The sequence below is a fragment of the Alligator mississippiensis genome, chromosome 14 (genome assembly GCF_030867095.1).
Source record: "Alligator mississippiensis isolate rAllMis1 chromosome 14, rAllMis1, whole genome shotgun sequence".
NCBI lineage: Eukaryota > Metazoa > Chordata > Crocodylia > Alligatoridae > Alligator > Alligator mississippiensis.
Genome location: NC_081837.1, coordinates 30,890,438 through 30,916,765, shown reverse-complemented (window position 1 = coordinate 30,916,765; position 26,328 = coordinate 30,890,438). Strand labels below are relative to the sequence as shown.

General features: G+C 54.7%; 1 protein-coding gene across 6 annotated transcripts in view; it reads left to right on the top strand.

Moving 5' to 3' along the window:
* Positions 1-3,817: 3,817 nt before the first annotated feature.
* Positions 3,818-26,328, top strand: part of NAV1 (neuron navigator 1) — a 249,457-nt gene continuing 226,946 nt past the window's right edge. For 2 of the 6 annotated variants that reach the window (XM_059717302.1, XM_059717298.1), the window contains exon 1: positions 3,820-4,157. The gene's annotated coding sequence lies outside the window, so the exon portion shown is untranslated. Of the gene's footprint in view, positions 4,158-26,328 lie in introns of all 6 variants that reach the window. The other 4 variants (XM_059717301.1, XM_059717299.1, XM_059717300.1 and 1 more) reach the window with 4 other exon arrangements.

The following is a 26,328-nucleotide window of genomic DNA, read 5'->3' as shown; positions in this document are numbered from 1 at the left end:
GAAGCCTTGGGAGAGAGAGAAGATGCATAAGGTCACACAGGAGGTCACACTGGCCTTGGCTCCCAGGATTCCTCATGCCTGTCACCTCACTCACATGGGGACCAGTGGTACCGAGGAGGGGTTTCAGGAGGGAGAGCACCCTGGGGAAGGCGTTGTGCAGCAGGTCCCCTGGTCAGGGAAGGCAGGACAGTTTTGTGCATCTCAGTGTGTTAATACTGTTGCTGCCAGAGTGGGGAACAAACTCAGACCCATCCTGAGATCTATCCTGCACCGATCGGAGCCATAAATCCTCCCTGAAAGCAGGAGGGAGGAAACTTCTGCTCAGATCTCCTCAGATTAGCTGCCTGGCCAAGAGCAGGACTTTGTTTTAGCTAGAGGACCCTGGGGAGATATGAGACCGGGGCTAATGCCCAAAAGCAAGCAATGGGCACTGTCAGATTCCCTGCTAGAGCTGTCTGGCCTTGGCCTGCAGCTCGGCACAAAGGAGCGCTTGCTCAGGCCTCGTACTCTTTCCATGACTCACCATCACTGCGTGACTCAGCAGGACAAGGCCCCAGCACTCAGCCTCCGCTCAGCTCAGCTGATTGCAACAGGGATTGTCAGAGGGACACAGCAGCCCACACTCATGTGACTATGTATGCGTGGGTGCATATGCATGTGCACACACGTGCACACACATGCACACATATACAGAATATGCACACACGTAAACCATGCATATATACATAACACATACACACATGTACATGGAAGCACTCAAACAGAGCCACACTTCTAGGCGTACATGTACATGCACACAAGCGGATCCAAACACACTATGTGCCCAGGTCTCTGCCAGAAGACCTGTTTGCAAAGCCAGATCAGGACTCTGTGTGTATGCCCCCTCCCCAAGCCCCTGACTGCCCCCCATGTCCTGCTTCATGGCTCACTACCACCAGGATCAGCCTTTCCAACAGGTTTCCTGCTCCCTCTGGCCAAAGAGGACCAGACCACACTCCCTGCGCTGACTCCTGCAGCCCTCCAGTTTCCTTCCCATTAGCTGAGCTCTGGTGGAGGAGGGAGAGCAAGGAAGCAGCAGGCAAAGGAAACTGGATTTGGCCCATCATACCTGGTACCATGGCAGTGGGCATGGGCTGGACCAAAATGAAGAGACCTTCAGTCCATTCTGGTCCTGGAGATGGCCAGTTCCCCTCCTCGGAGACTCCTAAGAGCTACTGCAGCACCCAGCTGGGCTCACAGGGGCTGAGTATTCCCCCAGGGCTGGGTGCTAGGAGCGTGTATCACCCTCCTCCCCCAAGGATCCCTGTGCAGCAAGGTCAGCTCCTTGCTCTGCAATACAGTGCTGTGATTGCCAGGCCACAGGGTTGTATCCTGAGGTGAGGCTGAGACCAGAGCACACGGGCTACCTTGAACAGGCAGCACGTACCAAAGGACGCAGCAGACCTCGGGCCTCAGCAGTTCTAGGGCCGGTGGCTGAGTGGCCCTCTCCTAGCAACAAGCCTGGGATCTCACACATGGCAAATCCTCTTGCCAGCTGCCCCAGGGCAGGAACACTTGGCAGTGGTGTGTCCGACCACCATCTGACACCAGCACTGATCCCTTACAGATGGGAACAGCAGCAGGGATGGTACAGGAGGGCTGTGCAGGCTGGACCAGGGGCGCACCTGTCTGCAGGCTGACCCGTGATGAGTTGAAGTTCGGTGGAGGGGCAGCCCTGCATTTCCTGGCTGGCAAGGGCTGGCAGTGCTTCAGGGCAGTCTGTGCTCACACTCCCTCGCTGGCACCAAAGAGGAGCCAATGGTCCTAGGAGGGAGCCAAAGAGGAGCCCCTCTTGGTGGGGTTGGGAGCAGGGAATGGGATGGTCTCTCCCTGCATGGAGGGAAGAGGAGGAAGATAAGGGTGGAGAAGAGGAGCCCTACAGCCTCCCTCACAGCACTGCCTCAATTCAGTCTCTCCTGTGCATGGGGGACAGGGAGCTGTGCAAAACTAGCAAGTGATCATATAACTTAATGATCCCTGGTGCAGAGGCAGGAGGGCCTGAATTCTGGGATTTCCTCATCACGGAGCTCCTGGCTTGGCTTTCTTGGCTGTCACTCACACCAGAGAGTCCCACACTTCAGGACTTCTGTGGGCTGAGCTGTGCATCCTGTGAATGGGGAGCAGCACAGCGAGATGCTGTCTGTGATATGCAAGAGCAGCAGCTGGGGGTGGCTACATAAGCCCTCTCCCTGAGCCGCTGGGGGCACTCCTGGGGCTGGATCATAACAGAAACTAGGTTTTTCTAGTTTTCCAGTTTTCACCAGACTCCAGAGGCCTGTGCCTATCGGTGCCAGGAACACTCCTGGGGAGCTTGGGATGGATCAGCCACAGGGTCCACCACAATTACAATATCCCAGGCAGGCACAAAGAGATGTCAGCGCATTGCACGTAAGGCCCCATTGTGCTTGGCCCACAGGGGCTGGCAGGAAGTGCATGGGCGTCACTGGCAGGTTTCTGTGTTGCAGAGCATGGTGTTTCGTGGCCTGTTCAGCTGTGGGGCTCAGCCTGCTGCATTTTTCCCCCTTGGATCTGGATTGTCAGGAGCTGTGCCTTTAAGACCAGGGTGTGGGCCTGGCGAGCGTGCTGGGGAGCGCAACAGAGCAGAGTGCGCTGCAGGCGCTGCCTGTGCCAGCTGGGCGGAGGGCAGGCCTGGAGTTAATAAACAGCTTTCCAGAAAGCAGGCTGTGTTCCCGAAGGTGTCACGTTCATGCTGGCAGGGACTAGCTGCTCTGAGCTTTGCAGCCGCTGCTTTGCAGGCACCAGTTCAACTGTAGCCCCATTTACCAGGGATTCAGGGCTTTGCCCACAGAGCAAATCCTTGGACAGTGCCACATGAGATGAGTTTGCCATGTCTCAGTTGTACCTCCTACCTCACTGAGTTTTGCCCTAGACTGCCTGCTTGTCAGGGCAGCCACTATCTCGTCCTGTAGGTTGGCCAGTGCCTGGCACAACGGCACCCCTGCCCAGGTTGGGGCTGTGTGGGAGAGAGCGCAGAGGGAGCCAAAGCCCAGACGGGCAGGGTTGGCGACACTGTGTTTTGCACATGCTTCGGTGACGTGTAGGGGAGACGGAGCAAATTTCAGAAAGCACTTCCAAACTGATTGCCTCATTCAAATCTCCTGCGGCCTTGGGGTCCCACACGTGAGTCTGGATGTCCAGAGCCAGCAGCCCACGCGGAAGGGACTTAACCAAGGGCACTGAGTAAATCAGTGACAGCAGCAGGAAGTTCTCCCTACCATCCTACCTCCTGGCCCCGCTGCCCTAAGCACCAGCCTCCCCCACCCCATCACTGCCAGAGCCCTGCTCTGAGCACTAGGTCACGCTCCCTGGGACGGAAATGTAGTCCAGCAGGTCACAGCTCCTCTAGCCCCTGGCTCAGTTAAAGAGGCCACACGCCCTGCCCTGAAAGACAATTGGCGGGGTAGCCGTTAACTGAAGGAAGCCAGCAACGGAGAAATTTCCTGCCTGCTTCAGGCAGATCCTGGAGCACCGGCTCGGCAGAGACAGCTCTCTCAGGAGTCAGGACTGGCAAAGAAAGAGTTAGCAGATAGCTGTGCAGTGAGAGCGTCTGGCAAAGAGCAGGAGGCCTCCACCCACGTGGGGGGTAAGCTGGCACTGCGAGAGCCCCAGAAACCCTCTGTGGGCGTGGGAGACTGTGCCTGCGTGTGCGTGTGCACGGCAGCCAGCGTGCGGCGTGTGTCCGCCAGTGTGTCCGCGAGACAGCGAGCGTGTGTGCGTGTGTGTATGTGTGTGTGTGTGTGTGTGTGTGTGGCGTCACAACAGCTTCCTTGGCACCCTCCCCTCCGCCAGCAGCATAAAGAGCTGGCGTGTGCCTGAGGGGCGCGGCCCACGTGATTCCCCCCTCCCTGCCGACAGTCCCAGGGGACAGGCACTTTGTTCAGGATGCTGCCTTTCCCATTGTGAAGTGAAAGCCGGCAGTTGCCTCCGTCACCAGCTGGAGCGGGAGGCTGCGAGCAGCAGTGCGGGCTTCCTCCCGCGGCCTCCGGCTCCAAGACGGGGAGCACACCAGGAACTTTCGGAGGGAGCCACAGGCCCCATCGGGATGAGCCGTGCTCTCAGGCTGCGTGAGGATGAGGAGGTGACGGGGGTGTCGCACGGTGAGTCCCCCGGCACTGGCTGCCGTTAAAGCCAGGGGCGATGTGTCTTGGTTTCCCGGCTCGTGGCTCAGCGAAGCTGGCAGGGGGATCTTGCTGGGCTGTTGACAGAGCCAGGGGAACCCGGCCGTCTGGCCAGATGCCCAGAGGTAACGGGGAAGAGAGGTGCGTGTGTGATGCCTCCCTGTCAGGCTTGGTCTGGGCTATTCCACCCTTCCTGAGAGGCAAGGTATGGCCAGGTAATGCGTCACAGAGGGGGCTGCCTGCAGGGGGCTGGCTGCTGCTGTAAATCCTGAGGGGCAGTGGGCCACCCAAACCAGCTCTGTCTGTGCCCTGGTGTCCAGTTGACCCTAGCATAGCCAGCCTGCCCCCCCTGGACAGCCCAGTGCCCCAAGGCAGAGCGGGACTTGCTTGCCTTTGGCACCAGCATGGGTGCCCACCCAGCTGTCCTCTCCCAGCCCTGGCCAGGTACCTGTCGATCACCTTCCCTAGGAGGGGCAAGGGCACACGACCTTGTTGGTGGCTTGTGCTGCGTCCATGGCGTGCGGATCGGCAGCCATCGAGGAGGCATGAGACAGGAACTGAGCAGTGAGAAACTTCCCCAGCTCCCAGCCCGGTGCCATGGGGCCTTCTCCCTCTCTCTCCTCTCTCATGGTGCTGAGGCCCATTGCACCTACTTGACAGCCCAGCCTGCTGTGGGTTTCCCCTCGTTGCATGTTTCCGGTGGGCTGTATTGTTGGAGCCTCGTGGCAGGATGTGGAGTAAGCCCTTACAGGCAGTGCTGTACTGGGAACCGGGCTGGGCACCGCAGCACTAGGGCAGGGGGCTCTTCACACCATGGGGCCCAAGAGCTGAAATCAACAGCCGTGTTCCCAGGCCCCAGACCCTGCTCCAGAGCAGAGCGGAGCAGAGCAGAGCAGAGCAGGGCTGGGCTGGCACTGATCCATCTGGCAGGCAGCGCGGCACGCAGGAGGCTGGACTCCTGGAGCCTGCCTTTTTCCCTATGACCTTGGTCTCGTCACCTAAGCTCAAACATTCAGTTATTTGGTCACCAGTGCCATGTGAGAGCCCATGGGGAAGCAGAGCCCATTGCACTGTAGGGATAGTGAGACAGCCTTTGCCCAGAGAACTTTCCAAATAAGCAAGACAGAGAGCAAGAAGAGGAAGTGAAGAGCAAAGAGGCACTGACCCTCCCCTCTCCCACCAACTCCCTCCAGAACAGACTCGGCTCTCCCAACATGGAGCCCACGCCCCAGCTCCCAGTCCATCCCGCCACCCATAAGGGCTCATCTACTCAAAAACAGAGGTGCCTAAAATTAGCAGCCGCTTCTGAGAACATGAGCTCGTGCCTGCCTGTGCCTCACTATCCCATCTGCCCCACAGAGAGGCTGGGGGTAGGAAGGGGCTGGGTGCTCATTTGGGGTTGCCAAGTGTCCTGAAATCATGGGTGGCAAGTATGGTTGCTTCCTGAGAGCCATCCCAGGGCACCAGCTCTGCTCAGCCCCCAGCAGTGCCCTTTGCTGCCTACGCAGACACTTGACCAGTCCCACTTCTGCCCCATTTGGCTCATCACATAGCTCCAGATGTTACTGGCTAGGACACTGCCCTCTGTCTGGTACAGTCTGTTCCTCCCCCTCCCTGCGCTCATCCAGGCAGCTACAGCTAATGCTTATGGCAAGGAAGAGAAGGAGCAGGAGGGGAAAGCTGCTTTTAACACCGCTTAGCAGCTGGAAACAAAGGGAGCTTCTGGCACCCCATGGACCCCTTTCAGGACCTGCTGCTGCTCTGGCTTTGGGCTTCTCCCCTCAGGTTTGCTGATATTTGGACCAGTGGTCTTTGGAATAGAGACTGCAGGGAAGAAGGCAGCCTTTCTGAAGGTAGGAGAAGCCCCAGGCTCCTCCTGAGCATGGTGGGAGGTTCTGGGGTTAGGGAAAAGGAGACCATGACTGAGCCCTGGGCCAGGGAAGCTATCTGCTGTGGCTTGTGTGACTGCACAGAGCAGCACCTTGTTGAGCCAAACAGAGGACAGGTCAAACAGGGGAGCGTTTGGGTTTTCAGAATTGGTCTTTGCTCTGCATTAGAAATGGAACAGTTGGAAATGCCCAAAGACCATCCAAACCATTGCTTAAGTCATTTGCAGCGTTTTGTGTTGGTTTGGCCTTTTCAAACAGCTGTGCTGTGCTGGGGTGCAGTCGAACTGTCACTGGGCACAGCAAGACGCCTCCAAGCAACCTGCCACCTGGAACTGAAAAATGACAGGTGTAGAAATGGCCCATTTCAGCCCAAGGGAACTTCCTCCTGCTTGGTTCTGTTTCTCCCCTGAATCCCAGTGTGAGTGACTGGTTGCTGTGGGTTTGATGAAGCCACATGTCTGAGAGATGCTGCAGATGGGCAAGGGCCGTAAGCTGCCCAGATGAGTGCTGTCTGACGCCCTTCCTGCAAACAGCATGGTCATGTAGAAAGTAAAGCCCCTTTGGGTGCCAGGGGCTCTGCAGGGCAGCCAGCTGCCTGGCCCATGTATGGCTGCATCCCATGGTATGGGCCCAGTACCACCCAGTACCCAGTACCTGCCCAGTATGGGCCCAGTACCACCCAGTATGGGCCCAGTATGGGCCCAGTACCACCCAGTACCCAGCACCTGCCCAGTACCACCCAGGGCAGAGCTGGGACCTGGGGCCAGGTCTCCTGAGTGCCTCCCACTCCTGGGTGGAGAGCTGGGAGGATGGTGGGATGCAGTAAAGGCCACTCATGGGCTCTGCACACACCAGTGCTTGTGTCCAGGCTTGCCTGTATTAGTGCCCCATGGTAGAGCTGGATATGGAGGCTAAAGATCGTTCCCCACCCCCCCTCTGCAGGGAATCCCAGGTGCTCTGTGTGTCACCCTGATGATGATGTCAGATGATGATGTCATCTGACTCAGCAGCCTAGGCTCCTGGGGGCAGTGGGAATGGCCATCTCAGGTTTCAGTGCTGGGCTGAGCTGAGTCATTTATGGGAACACCAGGCTGAGTAACTGGATGCACTGAGTGGGATGAGAGTAGAGCTGACCGCAGAGCCCTCTGAGTGGGTAAGGAGCTGCTCAGCCCTCCCTTGTCCCCACTATAGGCCTGAGCAATTTGCAGACAGCAGCATCCCTGGCTGAGCCCTTCTGGCCAGGGTCCCGCTAGCCTTCATCCCACACTGTGCTTCAGTTTCCTCATCTGTCTGTGCAGAAAATGCTAGGAAATCTAGGATGGGGTGTGCTGAGCTTCTCTGGCTGGGGAGCAGCTTTCTGTGGCTCAGAAAATTCAGCTACTACCTATGGATCATGACTGTCCTGCCGTGGGTAGAATCAGCTGTAGTGTTGGTGACAAAGTACCTGAGTTTACAAGCTGCCTACCTGGGGCAAGGGCCTGTCAGGTGGCTGCCCTGGGGAAGTGCAGATAGGGCTGTATGTGTGACAGTGAGCTTGGCAGCAGGACAGCTGCAGTATGCCGTTCTCTACTGATTGAGTCTCTCCCTCTTCTTTTGCCTCAGTTTCCCTGTCTGTTAAATGGGGACAGTAGGGATAGTCTTTGGGGCTGAGCAAGGCTTTACTAGGGTGAAATCCTTAGTGCTGGTGAGGAGTTACAGGTCCCCAGAGAAGGCTCAAGTGTCCTTGCTAGAGAGGTGGGAGCCAGCAAGAGAGGGTCTCTGCAGGAGACATGAGAGAGTGGGGGCAGGCAGCTGGCACAAAGTCACAGCCAAGGAAAGAGCAGCCAAAGGGATAACTTATAAGCAACAAAGTGCCCCAGATTTCCCTCAGCCAAGGCGAAAGCAACCAGGAGCCTGATGTCTGGCTGGGCACAGCTGGGTGAATGTCTAAGGGCATGGTGCCAGCTGGGGCCACAGGACACTTGCCCTGCTGAGCAAGTGTCACGGCTCCTCCTGGCAAGATCTGAGACCCTCAAAGCCCCCAGGCTTGATGGGAAGAGCTCTGGGCTAACCAGGCTACTCAGCAGCTGCCACTGCCCTCCTGCGGTGCTGCTTGGGACCTGTGGCACATGTCAGTTATGTCCTGCCATACCGGGGGACCCACAGGAAGGTGTTAGACCGTGTGTCACGGAGAAGGAAAGCCGGGCACATAGCCAATGCCTAGGCCTGGCAGTGGTGAGAACAGGTCCTGTTCCTGGCACAGACCCAGCCTCACCAGGTCACCTACAGACAAGCCCCTCCATCTCCTGTGCGTGAAAGGGTCAGGAGTTACGCTGTTGCCTGTGCGCCATGTGGTCAGTGCTGTCTTAGAATACAATGGGCCATATGCTGGTGCCACATGTACCATCTGAGCCAGCGGCCTCTCTGGGCCAGCCTGGCCTTTATTCTGATGTGTGGCACTTGGTAAACTGTACTAGCTATTGGGTCCAACCAGAACACAGGCGCAGCCTGCCCAGGTCAGACCAGGGGCCTCTCTAGCTCAGTATGAGGCCTGGCTGCAACAGTAGCCACTTCAGACACTTCAGAGAAGGGTGCAACTCCCAGCCCAGAGGGAGTTTTTTCCAACCTCCATGCCTTCAAGTAGGGGGTTCTCACCTGCGGCAAGCCCTGTTCTCATTACCTGTGTGACTGGCCAGTTCCCCTGTGATATCCACATGGGTCCTGGCCTGAGTGGTATTTGGTGGCAGGGAGTCCCCAGGTCAGTTCTGCATGGCTTAAAATACTTTTTTCTTACTGAAGTTGGGCAGCATATGTGCCCGCATGGGGCATCTCAGTGGTTGATCCAGGCAGTCCCTGCCCAGGGGTGACCAGCCCAGCAGGATGGGCAGAGATGGGGACATGACTGAGGCCAGAGTGAGGACAGACAGAGGTTGGTCACCGGTCACTTGCAATGCTATCTCTGTGCCTGGGAGGCTTCAGAACTGTGCAGAGATGGCTAGGAGACACAGCCTGAAAGTGTGGGTGGCCAGTTTCTTCACAGCGACTACAAAGGCCAGGCCAAGCACAGCCCACGGCTACAGCAGGGCTAGGGAAAGTGCTTGTACAGTCCTCTTGGAGACCGCTCCAACTTCTGGCTGGTGGCTTGCCCTTGAGACTGGGGCATTTCTGCACTGTAAGCAGTGCAGGGCATTTTGAGGCTTCTCACAGCACCAGGGGCCACAGCGCCACGTTCATCCTGGGAACCAGGACCCCAGTGCTGTGTTACCTTGGCCGAATCCCTAGCAGCTCTGCAGGGAAGAACATTATGGCTGTATGTTCTGGGACAAAGAAGCACCGTGCCTGCCATGCAGCTTGGTGGAAGCTGGTACAGCAGTGAACACACCAGGCTAAATACTAAGCTCCCCACCTTGGGATTTGAAGGGATAGGTTGCTTGCTTGTTGCTGGTTGGGTGCAGGGGGCAGTCCTGGCTGGTCCCCAGCCTGCCCCTTCAAGGATGACCCAGCCAGGAGAGCATGTGATCATCATTCCCCTGCAAGCCACATGACTTAGGAGACCACTAAGGTGTGCAGCTCCCAGGCCCCTGGGCTGGCAGTACCCAGCAGGCTCCTCCAGACACTGAACCCAAATGGACAGATGTTGCCAGAGCAGGGCAGAACAAGCAAAGGATCATATTGCACTGAAAGAAGAGCTGCCTTCCGAGGTCTGTCTGCCTCATTAAGCCACTCAGCCTGGCCCTGGAGGCTCCATCATAGGAAGCCTCCAGCTTTCTGCAAACTGCTTTCAGGGCAGGGTGTCAGGGAGTGTGGGGCAGAGGAAGGGGGGAATCAGGATCAGAGCAGGAGGAGACAGAGAATAGAGACAGGAGCGGGGACAGGAGGCAGATGGCACATGGAAAGGCCTAAGGAGGAATCAGGGCCTGAAAATTGATCCATCCCCACACTGATCCATCCCCACATTGATCCATTTCCACACATCCCTACACACTCAGGCATGACCCAGGGGTGAAAACACTCCAGCTGCTGTCCAGGTGTTGGACACAGGCAGCAGATCCGGCTCGGGCAGACATCACAGATTTGTACCCCTGCGCACCCACCTTACCTTGTCCAGCATGCTGTGAGGGCGCTGCCCTGCAAGCTGGGGCAGGGCTGTCCCAACTGGGCCGGGAAATGCCAGCCATCCATGACAAAAGCAGCTTTAAACTGAGCCAGCAAGTCCTGCCTGGGTGTGTCAGAGCAGGCCGCACACTGAGTGACCGGTTAAAAATAACCTGCAGATACACAGGGTTTTTCCTGCTCAGAAGCCCATGCTGCGGCCCAGGGGACAGGAAAAAGGTGTTTCCGGCCACAGTTGGGAGCTGTGAGTGTCAGGCCACATGGAGCTGTAAAGGGAGAAGTAGGGAGCAACTGCTAGAGGACATGAGGCCCCCTCCTGCTCGGGGACCCAGCTATGCAGAAGGCTAGGTAAAAGCAGGACCAGCAGCATGTGAGAGCACCTCAGGTCAGACAAGCCCTGTTCAGCTGCAGCTCTCACTGGTGATGGCCAGTGCCGGCTAAAATCTCTCAGGGCTGCTCCTAGGCCTGAGACCACATTGTGACCACTGGGGTGCGCTCCGTCCCCGCTCTCCCTGCTGTGGGAAGCACATCGTATCTGGAACTTGAGCTGTGATGTGAGGTCTTTCTGGGCCAGGAGCCACAGCCAGTGCGGTAGAGATGGACAGCACAGGCCTGCCCCTTCTCCCCCATGGTCCTGTCCAGGACCATGCTGCTTGTGACTGATCAGGGTGCCAGGGTGGTAATAAATCCAGACACCCACTAAGTCCAGTGTACACCAGTTCCACTCCCACTGAAGCCACTGGCAGAGAGCAGTGAAGCTAGAACATAAATGCTAATGTATCCTGTGTTAGTGGTAGGGCATCAAGGCTCCCCCCTGAACTGCTCAGTGTAAATAGGAGTGTAACCTTGTATCCCAGATTTGGGGAAGGGTGGGGGTGCTGAGTGCACCGGCTGGGGATACCCATCCCAGGAACCGACAGGAGCCGCTCTGTTTTTGGCAGCCGGGCACTCTGAACTCTCAGTGCCATGCTCGGGTGCTCCCTGCAGCCATTGGCAATGGGAAAGCGGCAAGTTCTCAGTCCAGCCCTTCTCCAGGACTTTGAGTTGGAGACTCTCCTAGGGTCTTGCTATTCCTGGTTTTAACCATCCTGAGGCCGGGCTCCCAGCCCTTCTCTCAGGGAGGCTATCCCTAGGCCTAGTACAGCTCCATGCTTGGGAGGCGAGAGCAGAGCACAATGGAGTCACCCGTTCTGGGAACGCTCTGGGGCAGGGGGTGCAGCTTGGGGTTTACTGTCTGTCTGCAGCCAAGAGGCCTGACATTCATTTCACTGGGGTGCACATTAGGTATAGCCAGAGGAGTCCCCTGGTGCCCAGGCAGAGTGCTCAGGGCCAAGGTGCTGGGAAGTGCTGCCTGACACTGAAAAGGGATCTACAGGTGACACGCCTGAGGCCTGACATGTCTCCCTTTATGGGTCAATGCAGTGGTCCCTGGGCCCTTACAGCAGCAGGACATCGGCAGTGCCCTCGTCCCCCTGCTTTCCTGGGGCAAGTTAGGGTGTTTGTGATATTCTGGGCATTGTGCCTGGCAGCCGTGCGAGGGCTCTTCCTGATGTTTTTACAACAGGTTTGATAACCTCTTGTCTAGGACACTTTGGATAGGGATGATCTGGCTCGAGCAGGGGGCTGGGCTAGAAGTGACCTCTCCAGGGCCCTGCCAGCAGATTTTTCTGTTCCCTGATTCATCCAGCTCTGCATCTCCCATCCCCCCGCAGGAGGCAGCCGGTTGCACAGCACCAACGGGGGCGTTGGAGGGAATGAGTCCAGCAGAGCTGCCTGTGCAATGGCAGCTCCCACGCTCTATTTGCATTCATTAGGGAATGATATTAAAGAGGGTGGGCTCGGAACCAGCCAAGCCTTTGTTTGCATTTCCCAGCAGTTCCCCCTTCAGTCAGCAGAAGGAGCTGGTGCTTCACTGAAAGCCAAGGCTAGCCCTTCCCCTCTCCTCTACCCACCTTCCCCTGGTGACAGTGCAGCCTGCAGTGCCTGGGGCCAGAGATCTGTCTGGGCCAGAGATAGAGCCAGCTGCAGGACAGTGTCCTCTGCATCCCTTGCAGTGTAGTGAAGGGTTCGGAGCCAGGCTGCAGCTGCCAGCACTTCTGTGGAGGTGCAAAGGGCAGCCCTGGCCAGGACAGCAGAGTGAGCACATCCTGTCTGCTCCTGGATGCGCTCCCCAAAGCCAGGCATATATTGTGGGTCAGCCCTGCTGAACAAAGAGACAACAGCGGAGTAGTGAAGTGGTTTAATTTGTAACCTGTTCCCCCAGCTGGTTTCTCCTGCATTATTTGGAGCCCATCACTGTGGTGCCTGGACACAGGCACTGGTAGCAAGCTGGGAACAAAACCCACCCCCATGATGCAGGGCTTGCAGCTCCCCAGGACATGTAGGAGTTGTTTCTGTGAGGCCTGTCCTCCCAGGATTTGTCTCCAGCTTTCATGTCCTGCCCTCCTTCCTGGCAGGTCCTGGATGCAGGTCCTGTGCCCTTGCAGCCTTAACTCCTAGCCACACGCAGGCAGAAATGTAGCCAGTGAGCAGGACACAGGCAGGAATTCCAGGTTCCAGGAATCCTGCTGGGAGTCTCCAGGCTTGGATGAGGTGACAGCTCCTTTTTCCTTGAGCAGGCTGGAAAGTCCCCAGGTATGGTCCTTTGCATGGAAGATTTGGGGCTCCTTAGCTTCCAGACAAAGGCCTGGCATTGATTCCACTGGCACCTGTGCGTGCCTTGCTGGTGATGTTAAGGCAGCAGGGTTAGGGCAGAGCAGCCAGGAAGAATTTAAACCACAGTGGAAAGGAGGGGATGGTGGGTGGGAGCAGGGGCTAGGGCTAAATTTGTGACTGAAGCCTGTGCCAGTCCATATTTTGTTCAAACCAGTGTGCCTTACTCCAAGAAAGACCCTGCCGGATGTTGGGAGAGAAGATTCGACCCTCCAGGTATGGCTGGTCCAGCTGAGCAGAGCTGAGTGAGTGGCTGTCATTGCTAGATGTGACATCCCCACACAGCTCACTGCTCCCACGACTCTCCATGTACCCAGTGCTCTGATCCATTTCCCTTGGTGAGCCCATCATGAGCTGGAAGCCCTCCTGGCTGGCTGGGCAAGGCATTTATGGAGACACCCTGCCCACCCACCCCTGAGAGGTCAGGCTGCAAAGGGGCCTGGCTGGGAGTAGCTGTCAGGGTACACTGATGCCAGGGCTCCTTGGCAGAAGGGAAGTAGTCCTGGCTTTGCTTTCTGCCTCCAGGGGCCTGTGCTCCTTCTGTGTCAGCAGGAACCAGCTCCTGCCTGGGACCTGGTAACTGTAAGCCACAGCTAACGAAGTCTGCAGACTCCATGCACCTGAGCAGGCTTCCCACCTCCTGTCCTGACAAAGGAAAGGCAGCAGGATAAGTGACAGCATCTGGCCCTTTGTGTTGGCAAGCCTGTGAGATCCCCCTCATCAAGGCCACTAGGGAGTCCCCGTGGCTTGATTAGGATCTGTTATCAGGTGACAGCTGGGAAAGCATTGTCCCACCCTCCCAGCCCTTCCCTTTCCTGCTAGCGGCAGGTGGAAAAGCAATCAGTGGTGGGAAAGTGGTCCCCAGGGAAGGGGGTGTTTGGGTTGTGGGGCCCCTGTTTATTCACAGGCTTGATCAAATAGTTAAGAGAGCAGGTTATTTTCAGTGTAAGTGGAAACCCCAGGGTGCAATTCACAAATAGCTCAGCCCTGTGCTGGAGGCTTCCTAGGGTATGGCTGGGCCTCACCTCCCCACTTAGCACATGCAGGCTAGTCTAGACTATGAGCCTGGAGGGGGCTGGCCAGCCTGGTCTAATTAACACCTTCTGGCCCTGCCAAACGAAGTCCCCTGTGCTGATTCTGGGTCAAGGTGCAGACATATGCACCCTGGATCAAACATCTCTGGAGCATTTAGATTTGCACTGAGAATGCATTAGCTGGCTTGAGCTAACCCGCTTTGCCTCCCTGGCTCTGGATGTTTGTGGGATGTAGTGGAGTGGTTGAGGCACGTGTGTGTGATGTAGGGCAAGTCCCTTAAAGTAACAACACATCCCCACAGGGCTCAGGGATACTCCTGAAAAAGGAAAGGTGGAGGGGGAACCTGCCTTGTCATCAGGCTCAGGCTGGGAATCCTTGAGTTGTCGTTGACTTGCGTGTGAGTACAGGCAGGGGGAGCTTGCCAAGCCGTGCCCAGTAGCTGACAGCCCACGTGCCGCTCAGCATCTTTATTTGCCAATCCTCCTCAGCTCAAGCTGTTCTGAGTGCACATACTGTAAATACACGTCTCCACCGACTCATTATGCAAATAATCATCAGGGCTACACCTTAGAGAGACGAGTTATGGGGAACAGAAGGGCGAAACAAGCTAGGGAGAGGGACAGGTCAGGTGGGCAACACCGTGTGTGCCAGAAGGAGGCCTGCAATACCTTGGCACAGTCCGAATGCAGATGTGAAGTGAGAGAGAGGAACTGCTACTGGCAGACAGAGAGGCACATGAGTGGGGCACGCAGGCCCAGTGCTGGCTTTGCTGGTGCTGCGAGGGTGCACATTAGAAGTAATTTGCTAATTGTACCTCTCCTTTGGGAGAGCAGCCAGGCCACTGATTTTAGCCGGAGCTGTTGCCCAGGACATGCAGCCTGCCCTGCCACAGATACCAAATGGCTCCCGGTGCTTTCCAGGGGGCAACATATCTGACCTTTCACCCTTTGCTTCCTCTGGAGCTGGGCCCCTCAGTTGTGGGCGGCCGGGCAGGCTCCCTGCCTGGTCGGCACTATCTGGGCTCGGTCAGCGCCAGCATTCTTGACCTGGGTTGTTCCTCTGCATTCCCAGGCTATGGCCACAACGGAGCTGAGTCATTTCCAGGGAGCAGAGATGATTCCCCTCCCACGGACTGTGTGTGAGTGGCTTTCAGATTGCGCCTATACATGTAAACGGCCCTGACAGGGCAGCCTGGACTGAACTCCTTCCTGCGGCCATTCTGGAAAGGAAGAGTCTGCACAGGGAGCAGGGGCAAAACCGAGGTCTCAGGCTGTTTTAATTTCTGGAGTACTTTTAATTTGTGCTGGGTACCTATTAAGTAACTGAGCCAGCTCAGGGTGAGCCTGTGACTGGGCAGGAGCCATCTGCATAGATTCAAAGGTTTTGTGGACCTCCTTGTATGTGGTCTCCTATATAGGACAGTCCCTGCACTCTCTCCCTGGAGCTCTGCACTGACTGCAGATTTTGACTGAAATATCTTCTGGAAAAGCCTCCCATTTGGATTTGCAGATGCCAAGGAGGGAGGATTCATTGCTTTGCTAGGGACCTGGACCCAGGGGTTACTCACCCTTCTTGTCACAGCGTTTGTGTCTGGTTTCTGTTGTGAATCTGTCCGGCAGCAGCCCCCAAGCCTTGGGTCATACTCTGCCTTTCTCTGGGAGATGAAGAAGCCTTTATGTGCCCAGTGGTCTCTCCCCAGGAGGATCCTTATACACTGTAATCATCACCTCCCAGCCTAAGAAGCTGAACAAGGTGAGTTCCTCCCATCTTTAATTGCCAGGCCTTTTCTCCAGGCCTCCAGTCACTTTTGTGCCCTTTTCCTGTCTTCTCTCCAAGTTTTCACCTTTCTTTGTAAAACATGGTCCTGGGCATTCCTGTCTCAATCATGCTGTACTTGGGAACCTCTTGGAGGGCATGCTAATGGCACTCTTGTCTGCAGTGCCACAGGCAGCTTGTTCAGTGGCTGGCAGGGCTGTGCATGGTAGGAGTGACACAGGAGTTCCTGTGCTCACTCATGTCTATCAAAGATTACTCAATGGCACTTTCGCGGCAGATTGGTGTATTATCCTGCATGCCTGGACCCGTCCACCTGGATTAGCTTGTCTCACGAGGAGTGAAGGGCACGTTACAAACACCCAGCTAATTACCTTGCACCTGCCTCCATTCCTTCTGTGATAGGACTGGCAGTCCTGGCATCTGTTCCTCACTTCCTGTCCCCAAGTGTTGTGCATTGTTGCTGTGCTCTCTCTCTCTCCAAGCGTGGCTGTGCTTGGGGGTGAATAGCACAGTTCCTCTATAGCCAGTGTTATAAAGTGCTTTAGGGCTAGGTACAGACAGTCAAAGAGCCCAAGACTGAATCAATTCAGTCTTCGCAAGTTAGTCTAAACTGCACATATTAAATTGAAACAGAATGAACAGACATTTACTTTGGGAAATGCAGCCACATGCCTGCAGTGGCTCAGGCCAGAAGCCAGAGGGCGCTAGAGCATGGCTCTCTGGCTGTGTGTTCAATTCCTCCTCCTGCTGCCCCCCCCAAGTCTGGGATTTGCAGTCCAGAATCACAGCAGCAGGACTCTGAAGGGTTGCTCATCACATCACTTCCTCTTCCCGCTTCCAGGTGCCTCTGGGATTTGTAGCCAACAGTTGCAGCCGGCAGTAAGTTTGAGCAGGGGAAGGTGTGTTTAACCCCCCTCCCTGGCCCCAGCCCCCAGCTGGGGTTTGCCATGGGGGAGGGGGGATAGAGTGGACTGCATCTCCAGCTGGGCTTGCTCCCCCGCCCTTAAGCCAGTTCTCACTGCTCCAGCTAGGGAGCAGAGGGGTGGGACCAGCCCTGCTCTCTAGAGCAAACAGCACAATCCAACCCAGGGCTACAAAGCATCCTGGGACGCTGGGGGACTATTATTTAATTTGAACCAGGAAGGGGTCTGGGACAGAAGTTTCATAAACTGGTTTGACCCAAATCAGTTAAGTCTGATACTACAGGTTTATCTTAAACCAATTTCAGCCATTTTGAAACTGGTTTATGCATACTGAGTTTCTGTACGGGTTTAAACCAGTTTCCGATCAGTTAAACTGTTTTATGTATAACTTATATCCCTAGCCCAGGAGGCCTCTGCATGGAAAGCCTGTGACACGTAAGCTTTTCCATTTGCACAGATTGGCCTTTTCTGATAGCTGCATTGCTCCTTGTTTGTGCCACGTAAACCTGCCCCCCTTCCACAGTGGACTGGAGGTCTCTGTAGCTCTCACACACCTTTCCAAGGAAGGTCGTGCACACACCTCACTCCTGCTCCAGGAAGAAGGGTGGTTTTAGACATCAGGACATTGTAATAAATGTAGGCTGCAAGGAGCAGACAAAGGGACTGTATAATACACAGCCTTGCCTGAAAAGCCAGAGGCACAGCCCTCTTCCTGCAGCTCACTAACAGATGTGCCAACAGAGACATCTCTGGCAGATAGTAGGGCAAAGCTCTGCTCTCGGCACGCATGGGCCTGTGCCTACTATGCATTGCAGCAGCTCTGATGCTCCAGCTGGGATAGTAAACACAGGAAGAACCCTTGGAAGGCTGCACTTGTGGGCTGACACGTTAGGTTTGTCAGTGGGGGAAGCATGCCAGTATATTAGCTTCAGAGTGAATCTTTGTGACATACCCCTTCCCTTCCCCTGAGAAACTCGGCTGCTATTTTCAGGCACTTTGGAAATAATTAGTCGTGCTGTGGAATGACCTGGCAGCCTGATTCCTCTGCCATATGGGCACAAGGAACCCAGTCCCAAGTAGATTATCCTGACAGTGCTGAGAGAGCATCTCCTTGGTAGCTGCATGGTGACTGCAGACAGAGAAGTGTAGACACTCTCTGCTTTGGGATCCCACAGCAGCAGGAGCCAGGCCTGACCTTTGTCAGCTGAAAGGGCTGGCATGGTGACCCAGGGATGAAACAAGGAGCATGGTCACCTGCTGCCTCCTGTGAGCTAAGGGTGCTGGTATCCTGCTGGGTTAAAGGGGTGTTCTGAGATTGCAAGACATAGGGCTGAGAGCATCACAGATGCCTCCTAGGACAGGGCTGAGAAAAACCCCAGCCTCATTCCTCTCCAAAAAACCTCTCAGCTGTCTGCATAAGCAGTTCTGCAGCCAACAGGGCCAGAGGGGTGGGGAGGCTGCAGGGGAAGGTGGGGAGCAGGGCTGCTTTGGACCCAACCCCATAGTCAAGGCTAGGAGAAACAGAAGTGGGGGGGTGGCATGCACCCACATATCTATTCTCAAATGTGCCCTAGGAGAAGCCAGCCTGTGTGCAGCTCTGTGTGGGTGATGGTGGCTTCCAGCCACAGGTAATCACAGCTCAGAAACAGGCCTTGACAGCTTATCACGAAGCTGCCACATCTCAGTATGTTTCAAAGGCTTGGCTGCGAATTCTCCCTCGGGTTCAGTGATGTGTTGGAGATGCAGACACCAAGGTCTATTCCAGGATGGGACCAAAATCCCTCCTCTGGGTTCTGAGTCTGTGGCAGGAGGGCACAGACCCCTACCTTGGATTTTCCTCTTAGGGTGGGTGAACAGGCTAGGAGCAAAGCAGGAGCAGCCCAGATCTTCACCCAAACTGAACCAAAGCCAGTAAAAGGCTGATGCTGCCTGCTTCTCCAGCCACTTTCTAGGGGGACTTCCAGGGCTCCCAACCCACTCTAAACACTGTCCTTCTTACAGGGAGAAATGGACAGTCCACTCTGGGGGCTCAGTAGGAGGCAGCAACTCCCTGTCACCCTAGGGACTTGCTCTTTTAAGCAAGGGGCTGTTGCTTAGCTGACACAAGTTCCTGCCTCTGCCAAGCAGGAATGTGCCCACCTCTCCAGTGCAGATTGCACCTGATCCTGAGCAAGAGGAGAACAGGGGAGGACTGATCCCTGCTCCATATGGAGGTAGGAGGGGAAAAGCCACCTTCCTCTGAACCGCTGAGGGAGGATGCAGGTTCCTTGCTCGATCCTAGTCCTGGGCATGTCCTGTCCATGCCTCTTGGCTCTGACAGCTGCTGGCAGGATGACCGGGGTCGATGCAAGATCTATTTTACAGCATGTTTAGCGGATTTGGTAAAACGCCTTCCTCCCATCAAAGGGAAAGGGAAGATTTACTGCAGCAATAAAAGATCAAGGCAGTTGTTCAGATTGCGTCTCACAGAGCAGCTGCCAGCCTGTTTACAGGGCCCTGTAATAAGTGTTTGTCAGCAGCAGGGGCCAGTCCTTTTCCCATGAAAAGCAGCATGGTGGTTCGTGGGCACCAGCAGCGGGCAGCAAAGGAAGGGTAATGGCAGCCTTGGAAGTGCACAGGCAGGGCTGAGGGTAGTGATGCTAGAGTTATTTACACAGTGTGCAAAAAAGGCCTGGCTCTCACTGCAGGTGGGGTGGATTCACTTCAATCCATGGCAGCTCTTTGCCGAGAAAGCTTTGCTGTGGTTTAGCCAGGTGCACAAAGCCCAGGGTTTGTTTTCCTTGGGCAATGCCACCCCAAAGCCAGTTGTGCAGTAGCTCTTGAAACCGGGGAGTTTGGAAGGTAAGAAACAACGTGTGTGACATACCAGCTGCCACCCGCCTGAGGGAGCTGGGAAAACCAAAGCCAATGGAGCTGCAGGAAGCAGCATTTCTGCATCCTGCTGCAGGTGGCTTTTCCCTACACTGAGGAAGCTGGTTGTGTCAGCAGGACTGGGGGGTCCTGCCTGGTGCCTTCCGGTCCTTATTGAGGACGTGACATCATACCCTGGACGGCCCCCCATGGCTCTCAGTCATCTCTCATGCATATTTTCCATTCCACTCAAAGGAAGATGAGCAATGTTATCTTAAATTAAAATCTTTAAAGTTTAGGCAGGAGATTAGGAGGAACTTTCTGACAATGAGCATGGTCAAGCATTGGAACAAGCATCTAGAGAAGTTGTGAAATCTCCATCCCAGGAAATTTCAAGAGCAAGCTGAACAGACACTTGACTGGGATGACTTAATCAGGGATGATCTCAGATGATCTTGAGCAAGGAGCTGGACTAGATAACCTTGTGAGGTCCCTTCCAGCCCTACTTTCCTAAGAACCTTTCATTCAGGTGTCTGTTCCAGTGGACACCTCTGCTGTCCCTGGAACTCACTTCAGCCCTAACGGAGCAGGGAGTTGCTCTTACTAACACTATAGCTCTGGCCAGCCCTTGAGAACAAGGAGATGATACTGAGCAGCAGCAATGCACCTTTGTCCCTTTCTAGCAGCTGGCAGGCATGCAAAGCTAATAGTCTACCACGCCTGCCAGCTAAGGAAAGTGTCTCTTCAGCCAGAGGTAGGCACTCCCGCCCTTTGCTCTGACAGGCCTGGGGTTGCAACCTTGCTGATGGCCCAAGTGAGAATGTCACACAGACAAGAACTCTTTTGCCAGCCTAGAACATGATTGCATTATCCATCACCATTAGGCACCTACTGCAACCCTAAACATAGCCAATTGCCTGTGCTTTAAGGTGCAAGCAAGTATACTCCAGGGCAGCTTGGCCCTGCTGCAGGCCAGGACACCACCTTTGGGGAAAGCAGCTTCCTTGGTTTTCTGTCTGGAATGGGGTTTGCTTTACAGCAGTGGTCTCAACCAGGGTACTGTAATACCTGGGGCGCCTTGAGATCTTTTCAGGGGTGTTGTGGGGTGCCCCTCAATATTAGCACTGATTGGTGAGCAAACATGATTTACAAGGTAAACCCAGAGATTTCAAACAGGAATCCAGAGTCTTAAAAATACTCTGACCTGTTGTGGCCTTTCTGAGTTCCTTACAATAGAAGAATTTCTTTACTGTTTTTCTGCAGTCACAAAGTGAGTGAAAACAAAGAGCTGGCATTTTCTGATGGGGCCTCGAGTTTAACAAGGAGTGCCCTGAGTCTACCAAGGTTGAGAACCACTGGGTTAAAGTGTCCAGTGATATAAGGGTAGTGACAACAGCCACCCGCTTGGCCAGCAGTGACAAAATACACACCATAAACATAATGGACTATGAGGAAGAGAATAATGTAAATCCTGCCTAACAAACACCCAGGAGCCAGCCTTGTGCTTTCTCTCCAGCTGCTCTGTTAATAATTAACATGCATTCAGATAACACGTTGTTATTCTTAGGGAGAGACCTACATTCACATGTCTCACAGTCAAACAAGGTTTGAAAAGGACGCCAAGGTGAGCTATATACAGCTCACTTGTCGTTTCCATCACCTGCGCCTACTGAACAGTAATGAGAGAGAAGGGGCTTTCATCCTGCCCAATACAAAGGCAAAGAGTCAATTGTAAAGTTATATTGAGCCTTCGTTTCAAAGACTGAGTTCTAACGAATGAGCTGACATTAAAGGGATGGAAAATGACAATCAATGTTTGGGTGTGAGGCCATTAGCAGGCTGGATCGGCTGTTAGTGCAAAGGCAGGATGCTGAGCATGCAGCATGCCAAAGCAGCCGACTCCTGGCCAGGACACCCGAGTTCTCAGCTTGGGTGTCCTGCTGATTTGCTCTAAGTCTCCTCCCCTCACTAAGCATCTGTGTCCTCCCCTGCAGCAGAGCTAGTCTCCAGCCTTTGGGATCTCAAGGAAATGTGCTCCAGGTCAGTTGTATTACTGAGGGGGGGAAGTGCTGTGCAGGCCTTTACAGGCACTAGCAGCTGAGGATCTTGGGGTGCAGGCTGTGCATGCAGGGTGCCCAGCAGCTCACATGACCCTTCCCTCCTTATTGTGCAGGACTTGCAGGAGCAGTTCTTGCTAAGTGTGTGTGTGCATTTCTGTATCCTGCACGCTCACTTGGAGTCCAAGGGACCTCCCTTCTGCAGGTTCAGACAGCAACCTGCTCAGGGAGCCAGAAGGAGACCCCTGGTCCTTCCTTTCTAGAAACACGCCTTCCACTTCTGAGCTATGGATATGCTCTGCTACTGTGCCTGACACAGTGGTCCAGTCCGTCAAGGGTACCATCCCTCCCACCAACCTGAAGCCTGTAGGGAACTGTGCTTCTGCTCAGCGTGGGTGACATGGCAGCCCTCTCAGAGGCATCACATGGCTGACCATGCTTTTCTCCTTCTTCCCGATGCAGAATGATGCACTGGATAGTCCATGTGAGGGAGTTCCTAGTGAATACCATCAGCACAGGGTCCTTATGGGCATTCACCAGCTGGCCATGCCATGTGAGGCAGGTGATGCAGAGCTGGGTGGCTTGGCTTGGCCACAGTTACTGCCGGGTTCCCCTGACTCATGGCTTTCCTCTTCCCCCATCTGTGCCTGGGACTTCCTGTCATTTTCTTTTGCCCCAGGTTCTTCATCCATCTTCTAGTTTCCATACCGTGCCCTTCCAACAGAAGAGGCCTCAGCAGACCTTGGCAGCAGAGCTGGCATTAGGTCAATGGAGGCCCCAGGAAGAAGTTAAGGTGTGGGCTCTCCCCTTCTTCCACCTGCACATTGGTGACTTGCATTAGCATTTCCTAGTGGGATCCCCATGGCCTGGGGCCCCAGCAACTGCCCTGGCTGCTCACCCCTAAGAACCAGCTTTGACTGGACAGAGCTGCATGTCCCGTGTCTCTGTGGCAGGACAGCAAGAATAACACCGTGTGCAGTGGAGGCAGCTTGGCAGCATTCAGCGATTTGCTGGCCAGCCTCCGAGACTCTGTCTGAGCTGTCTGTGCATCTGGTGGCTTTGAAGTCCAGCCAAGGGATAGCCTGATTAAAGACATCCCCCTGCTCTGAGAGCCAAACATCTGGCCGCCATACCTGCCTTGCCTCAGGCATCTGGCTTGAGTGTCCTTTGGAGAGCACTTCAGTTTGCACCATGCCACAGAGGAAGGTATCACGGGAGCCACGACTCCATGTGCCACAGCTGTAAAGTGGGGCAGGACAGACTAGAGAAGACACAGGATTGCAGCTGACTGCAGTGCAGCCTGAATCTCAGAGGTCTCTTGACACCCTTTTCCCCTAGGGAGGAATATAGCCGACGGTTTGCCAAACATGGCAATACACTATAGATCAATTGGTGCCTGACAGCACCAGTTAGGAACAAGCAGGATCAGCCTTTCCTGGGCCATGGCAGCCAAAGAAGTTGGGGGCTGCGTGGAATCAGGAGTGTGAGAACAGATGGGGTTTGGAGTGAGAGGGGCCAGGAATGAAAAGGCATGGGTTTAGGAGCCTGGCTTTGGGAATAAGGACTGACTGGGGTTGGGAGCAGAGCCTGAGCTGTGCAGGCAGGCAGAGCTGGGGTACAAAGGCAATCCCATCGAGGTGTGCCGTGTAGACCAGCTCCTCCACACAGTGATGTGGGACAGGACGCAGAGCAGGAAGGCATGCCAGTGCCCCACATACCCTGACTGCCCACTCATGGCATGCAGCAGCATGGCCTAAAGGGGACAGAGTCTGGACCAAGCTCAGTCCCTGTGAATATCAGTCTGGAGCCACCCCCAGGGAGAGGCACGAAGGCAGCTGTTTGCTGACTGTGGCCTCTCAGTGATGGGTAGGCCGCCCATGTCCCAGGCATGGAGGTGCCTGGGTTGGGATGGGGCACCATCCCAATGGTCAGCAGCAGACCAGCACCAAGTCAAGAGCTCTGGCACTGCTTGGAGCTGCTGGGATCCAGTTTGTGATTGATTCGGTCCCCTACAGAGAGGAGGAGAACAGCCCAGTTGCTTAGGTTTCAGCTGTTTTGTGGCATTGCCCACAACCAGAGGCAGGATCTGGGATCAGACAGAGTGCTGGCCTCATGCAGGGCAGGAGAAGGGGCGGGGAAGGCTGTGCCAAAGAAGCAAAACAATATTGATTTACTGAGTAACCAGCTTAATGACCAGCACTGGAGCCAACAGCTACCCAGGCATCGGCCCCAATGCAGCCAGCCACTCCTGCCAGCCTGCAGCGGGTGCCTTGTGCCTTGTTCATTCAGCACTTGGTATACCCTCTCTGTTTGTGCTAATGCCCTGAGGTGCTGGAGGTTTCCATGCTGCACTCAATAGCGTCATTCTTCCAGAGCGCAGGGAGTAATCGTCCTGATCGCTTCATTCACCAGGGAAGAGACAGCAGGTTTTGTGTTACACGGAGGCAGGCGGGCGGGCGGAGTGCGCCCCAGCTGTGTTCATTGTCTGTGCCCGCAGCCTGCTGGAAGTGGAAATGGGAAGCGCGTGATCTTACGTGCTGCCATTTAACTCTTGAGCTGCTGGAGGGCTTTTTTTATGGATGTCCCTGAAAGTGACCCTGACGTTTTAGATTCAAGCTTTCCCACCTTGTGGGAATGTCTGAACTCGGAGGCTCAGAGTCCAAGGTCTGACTCTTGAAGTGAAGTGGCTAATTTGCAGGTGGAATCACTGGTCTCTAATGCTTTGATGTCTGCTGCTTCTTTGGAGCTTCAAATGGCCACGATGGGATTAGGAGGGTGACATAGTGACAACCCAGAGACCTAAGTACTCTAGACAGCTGGGCAGTTAACCTTGGCCACACAAGAGACCCCAGCAACTGAAGTGAAAGCAAAAAAGAGATATGACTGGTGTAGACTGTAGGGGAGAGCAAACTGGGAGCCATGAAGGAGCTGAGCAAGGGACCAGAAGCAGTGGCTGGGCCATACGTCACTCTTCTTTGCTACAAACATAGAAAACAGCATGTAGCTGCCCCCTTCCTCTTTCACCAGCTCAAAATGAGACCTGCTGTAAATGCCAGTCCTGGGCCTGCTGGAGACTGCTGGATAACCAAGATTTGTAGGAGTGGGATATAGCTAGTTGGTGTTGGTGCTCAGGGGTTTGGGTACTGATGGATGGGGCTGGGTTGAGAGGGCTTGTAGAGCTAGGTGTTGCTGGGGCATGAATTCTGCAACCTGTTTTCAAGATGGGATTGCAAGGTCTTCAGCACAATACAGTCCTAGCTTCATCTCTAATGGTTCAGAAGAGAATGGCCAGATCTGATCTGAACTGAGGGTAAAGAAAGTAAGAGGAATATCACAATAATGTGACTTCAGGATCTCATCTCTTACGATTATACACGTTTGGAAAGGTGAGGTCCATGAGGTCCTGACTTAGAAAGCAGGATGTATTGGGCGTGGTGGTTCTCCTTTCTGGCATAAATCAAAGCCAGTAGTCAGGGAAGTCGCTCTGGGGTAAAACAGTTCAGAATCTATACCTTGGCATGGTCACTGATTCTGCATAACAGGCAGTTCCCATAATTCATGAGACAGAGCACGGTGCACTGCTGGTGTCTAGGGCCAGCCTGATCCAGAAGGGCACTTAAAAGGAAAGGTCTGCTGCCTGCCACCCCTCCCGCTGAACAGCCATTTACACCTGTGCAAAGCAAGTGTACAGTGCCAGGGCCTCATTTCTGGCTTCCCTTTCACTCTGCTTGGCAGTAGCTGACTAGGCAAGGTGCTGGGAAGTCAGGGACTCAGGTTTCCTTCAAGGCACTGGGGCAGATCGTGGGGACTGAGCTTAAGGGGAGGCTGGGGAAGGTTGGGAGTCATATGGGAGAAGCAACCCAGAGTTAGAAACAGATTAGGCCTGAATTCAGCTTAGTCCTTATCTTGCATAGAGGTATATTCTAGGGAGAACTGGGAGGAATAGATCAGCCGCTCTGCCCTAAGATCTCTCCCACAGAAGCAATTACCATTAGAATCACTGGGGCTTAGATAATACAGAAAAGCAGGTGATGCTTTCAGTGAAAGTTTCCAAAATTCACTTAATTGAGATTCAGGAAGGCAGCTGCGCAGAAGAGACACACGCATAGGGGAGGTGGGCTCACGTGATTGCAGCCTCCTACCGCTAAATAGATGTCAGGACAAGTGAGGCCAGGTAGTAGTCGAGCAGCCCACAGGAAGGGAGAGTGGCCAGAGCACTGAGGTGTTTTGTTTTGCGGGGGGCATTGTTTTATATACACACACACACACACACACACACACACACACACACACACATCATCTAGCATAAACTTTCCATCACACACCTTAAACCACATTAAGAAACCATGAACCTGGTACAATAAATACACTTGCGCCCCTGTGTACCCACCCTCTGCAGGCTGAGCTCAACTTTGCATTGTGGGGCCCTGGGGCAAGGTTTTTCTATGGGCATTTGTGGCATGAAACAAGAGCCTTAGGGTCAGGCTGGGGAGGGTGAAGGTAGAACGGAGGAATAATATGGCCGGAGGAAAGGAAGAGGGTCCAAAAATACGTGGCTGGGAGCCTCTGGAAGCCAGGTCTCATATGTGCAACCAGGGGCTGGTTGCAAAGCCCTTGGTCGGATTTCTTAGGCTTAAAATCTCTGCCTTGGTCTCCCCTGCTCAGGTGAAAGTAGAGCTCACACAGCTGCCTCCAGGGGAGCCACAGAACGCCACACCCAGGTCTTAGTCCTGCCCATAAAGCCTTCCCAGGAGCTGTACTGGAGACACCTGGCAGCACCATGTAACAGCTAATTCAAGAGGGCTCTGAAGTATGC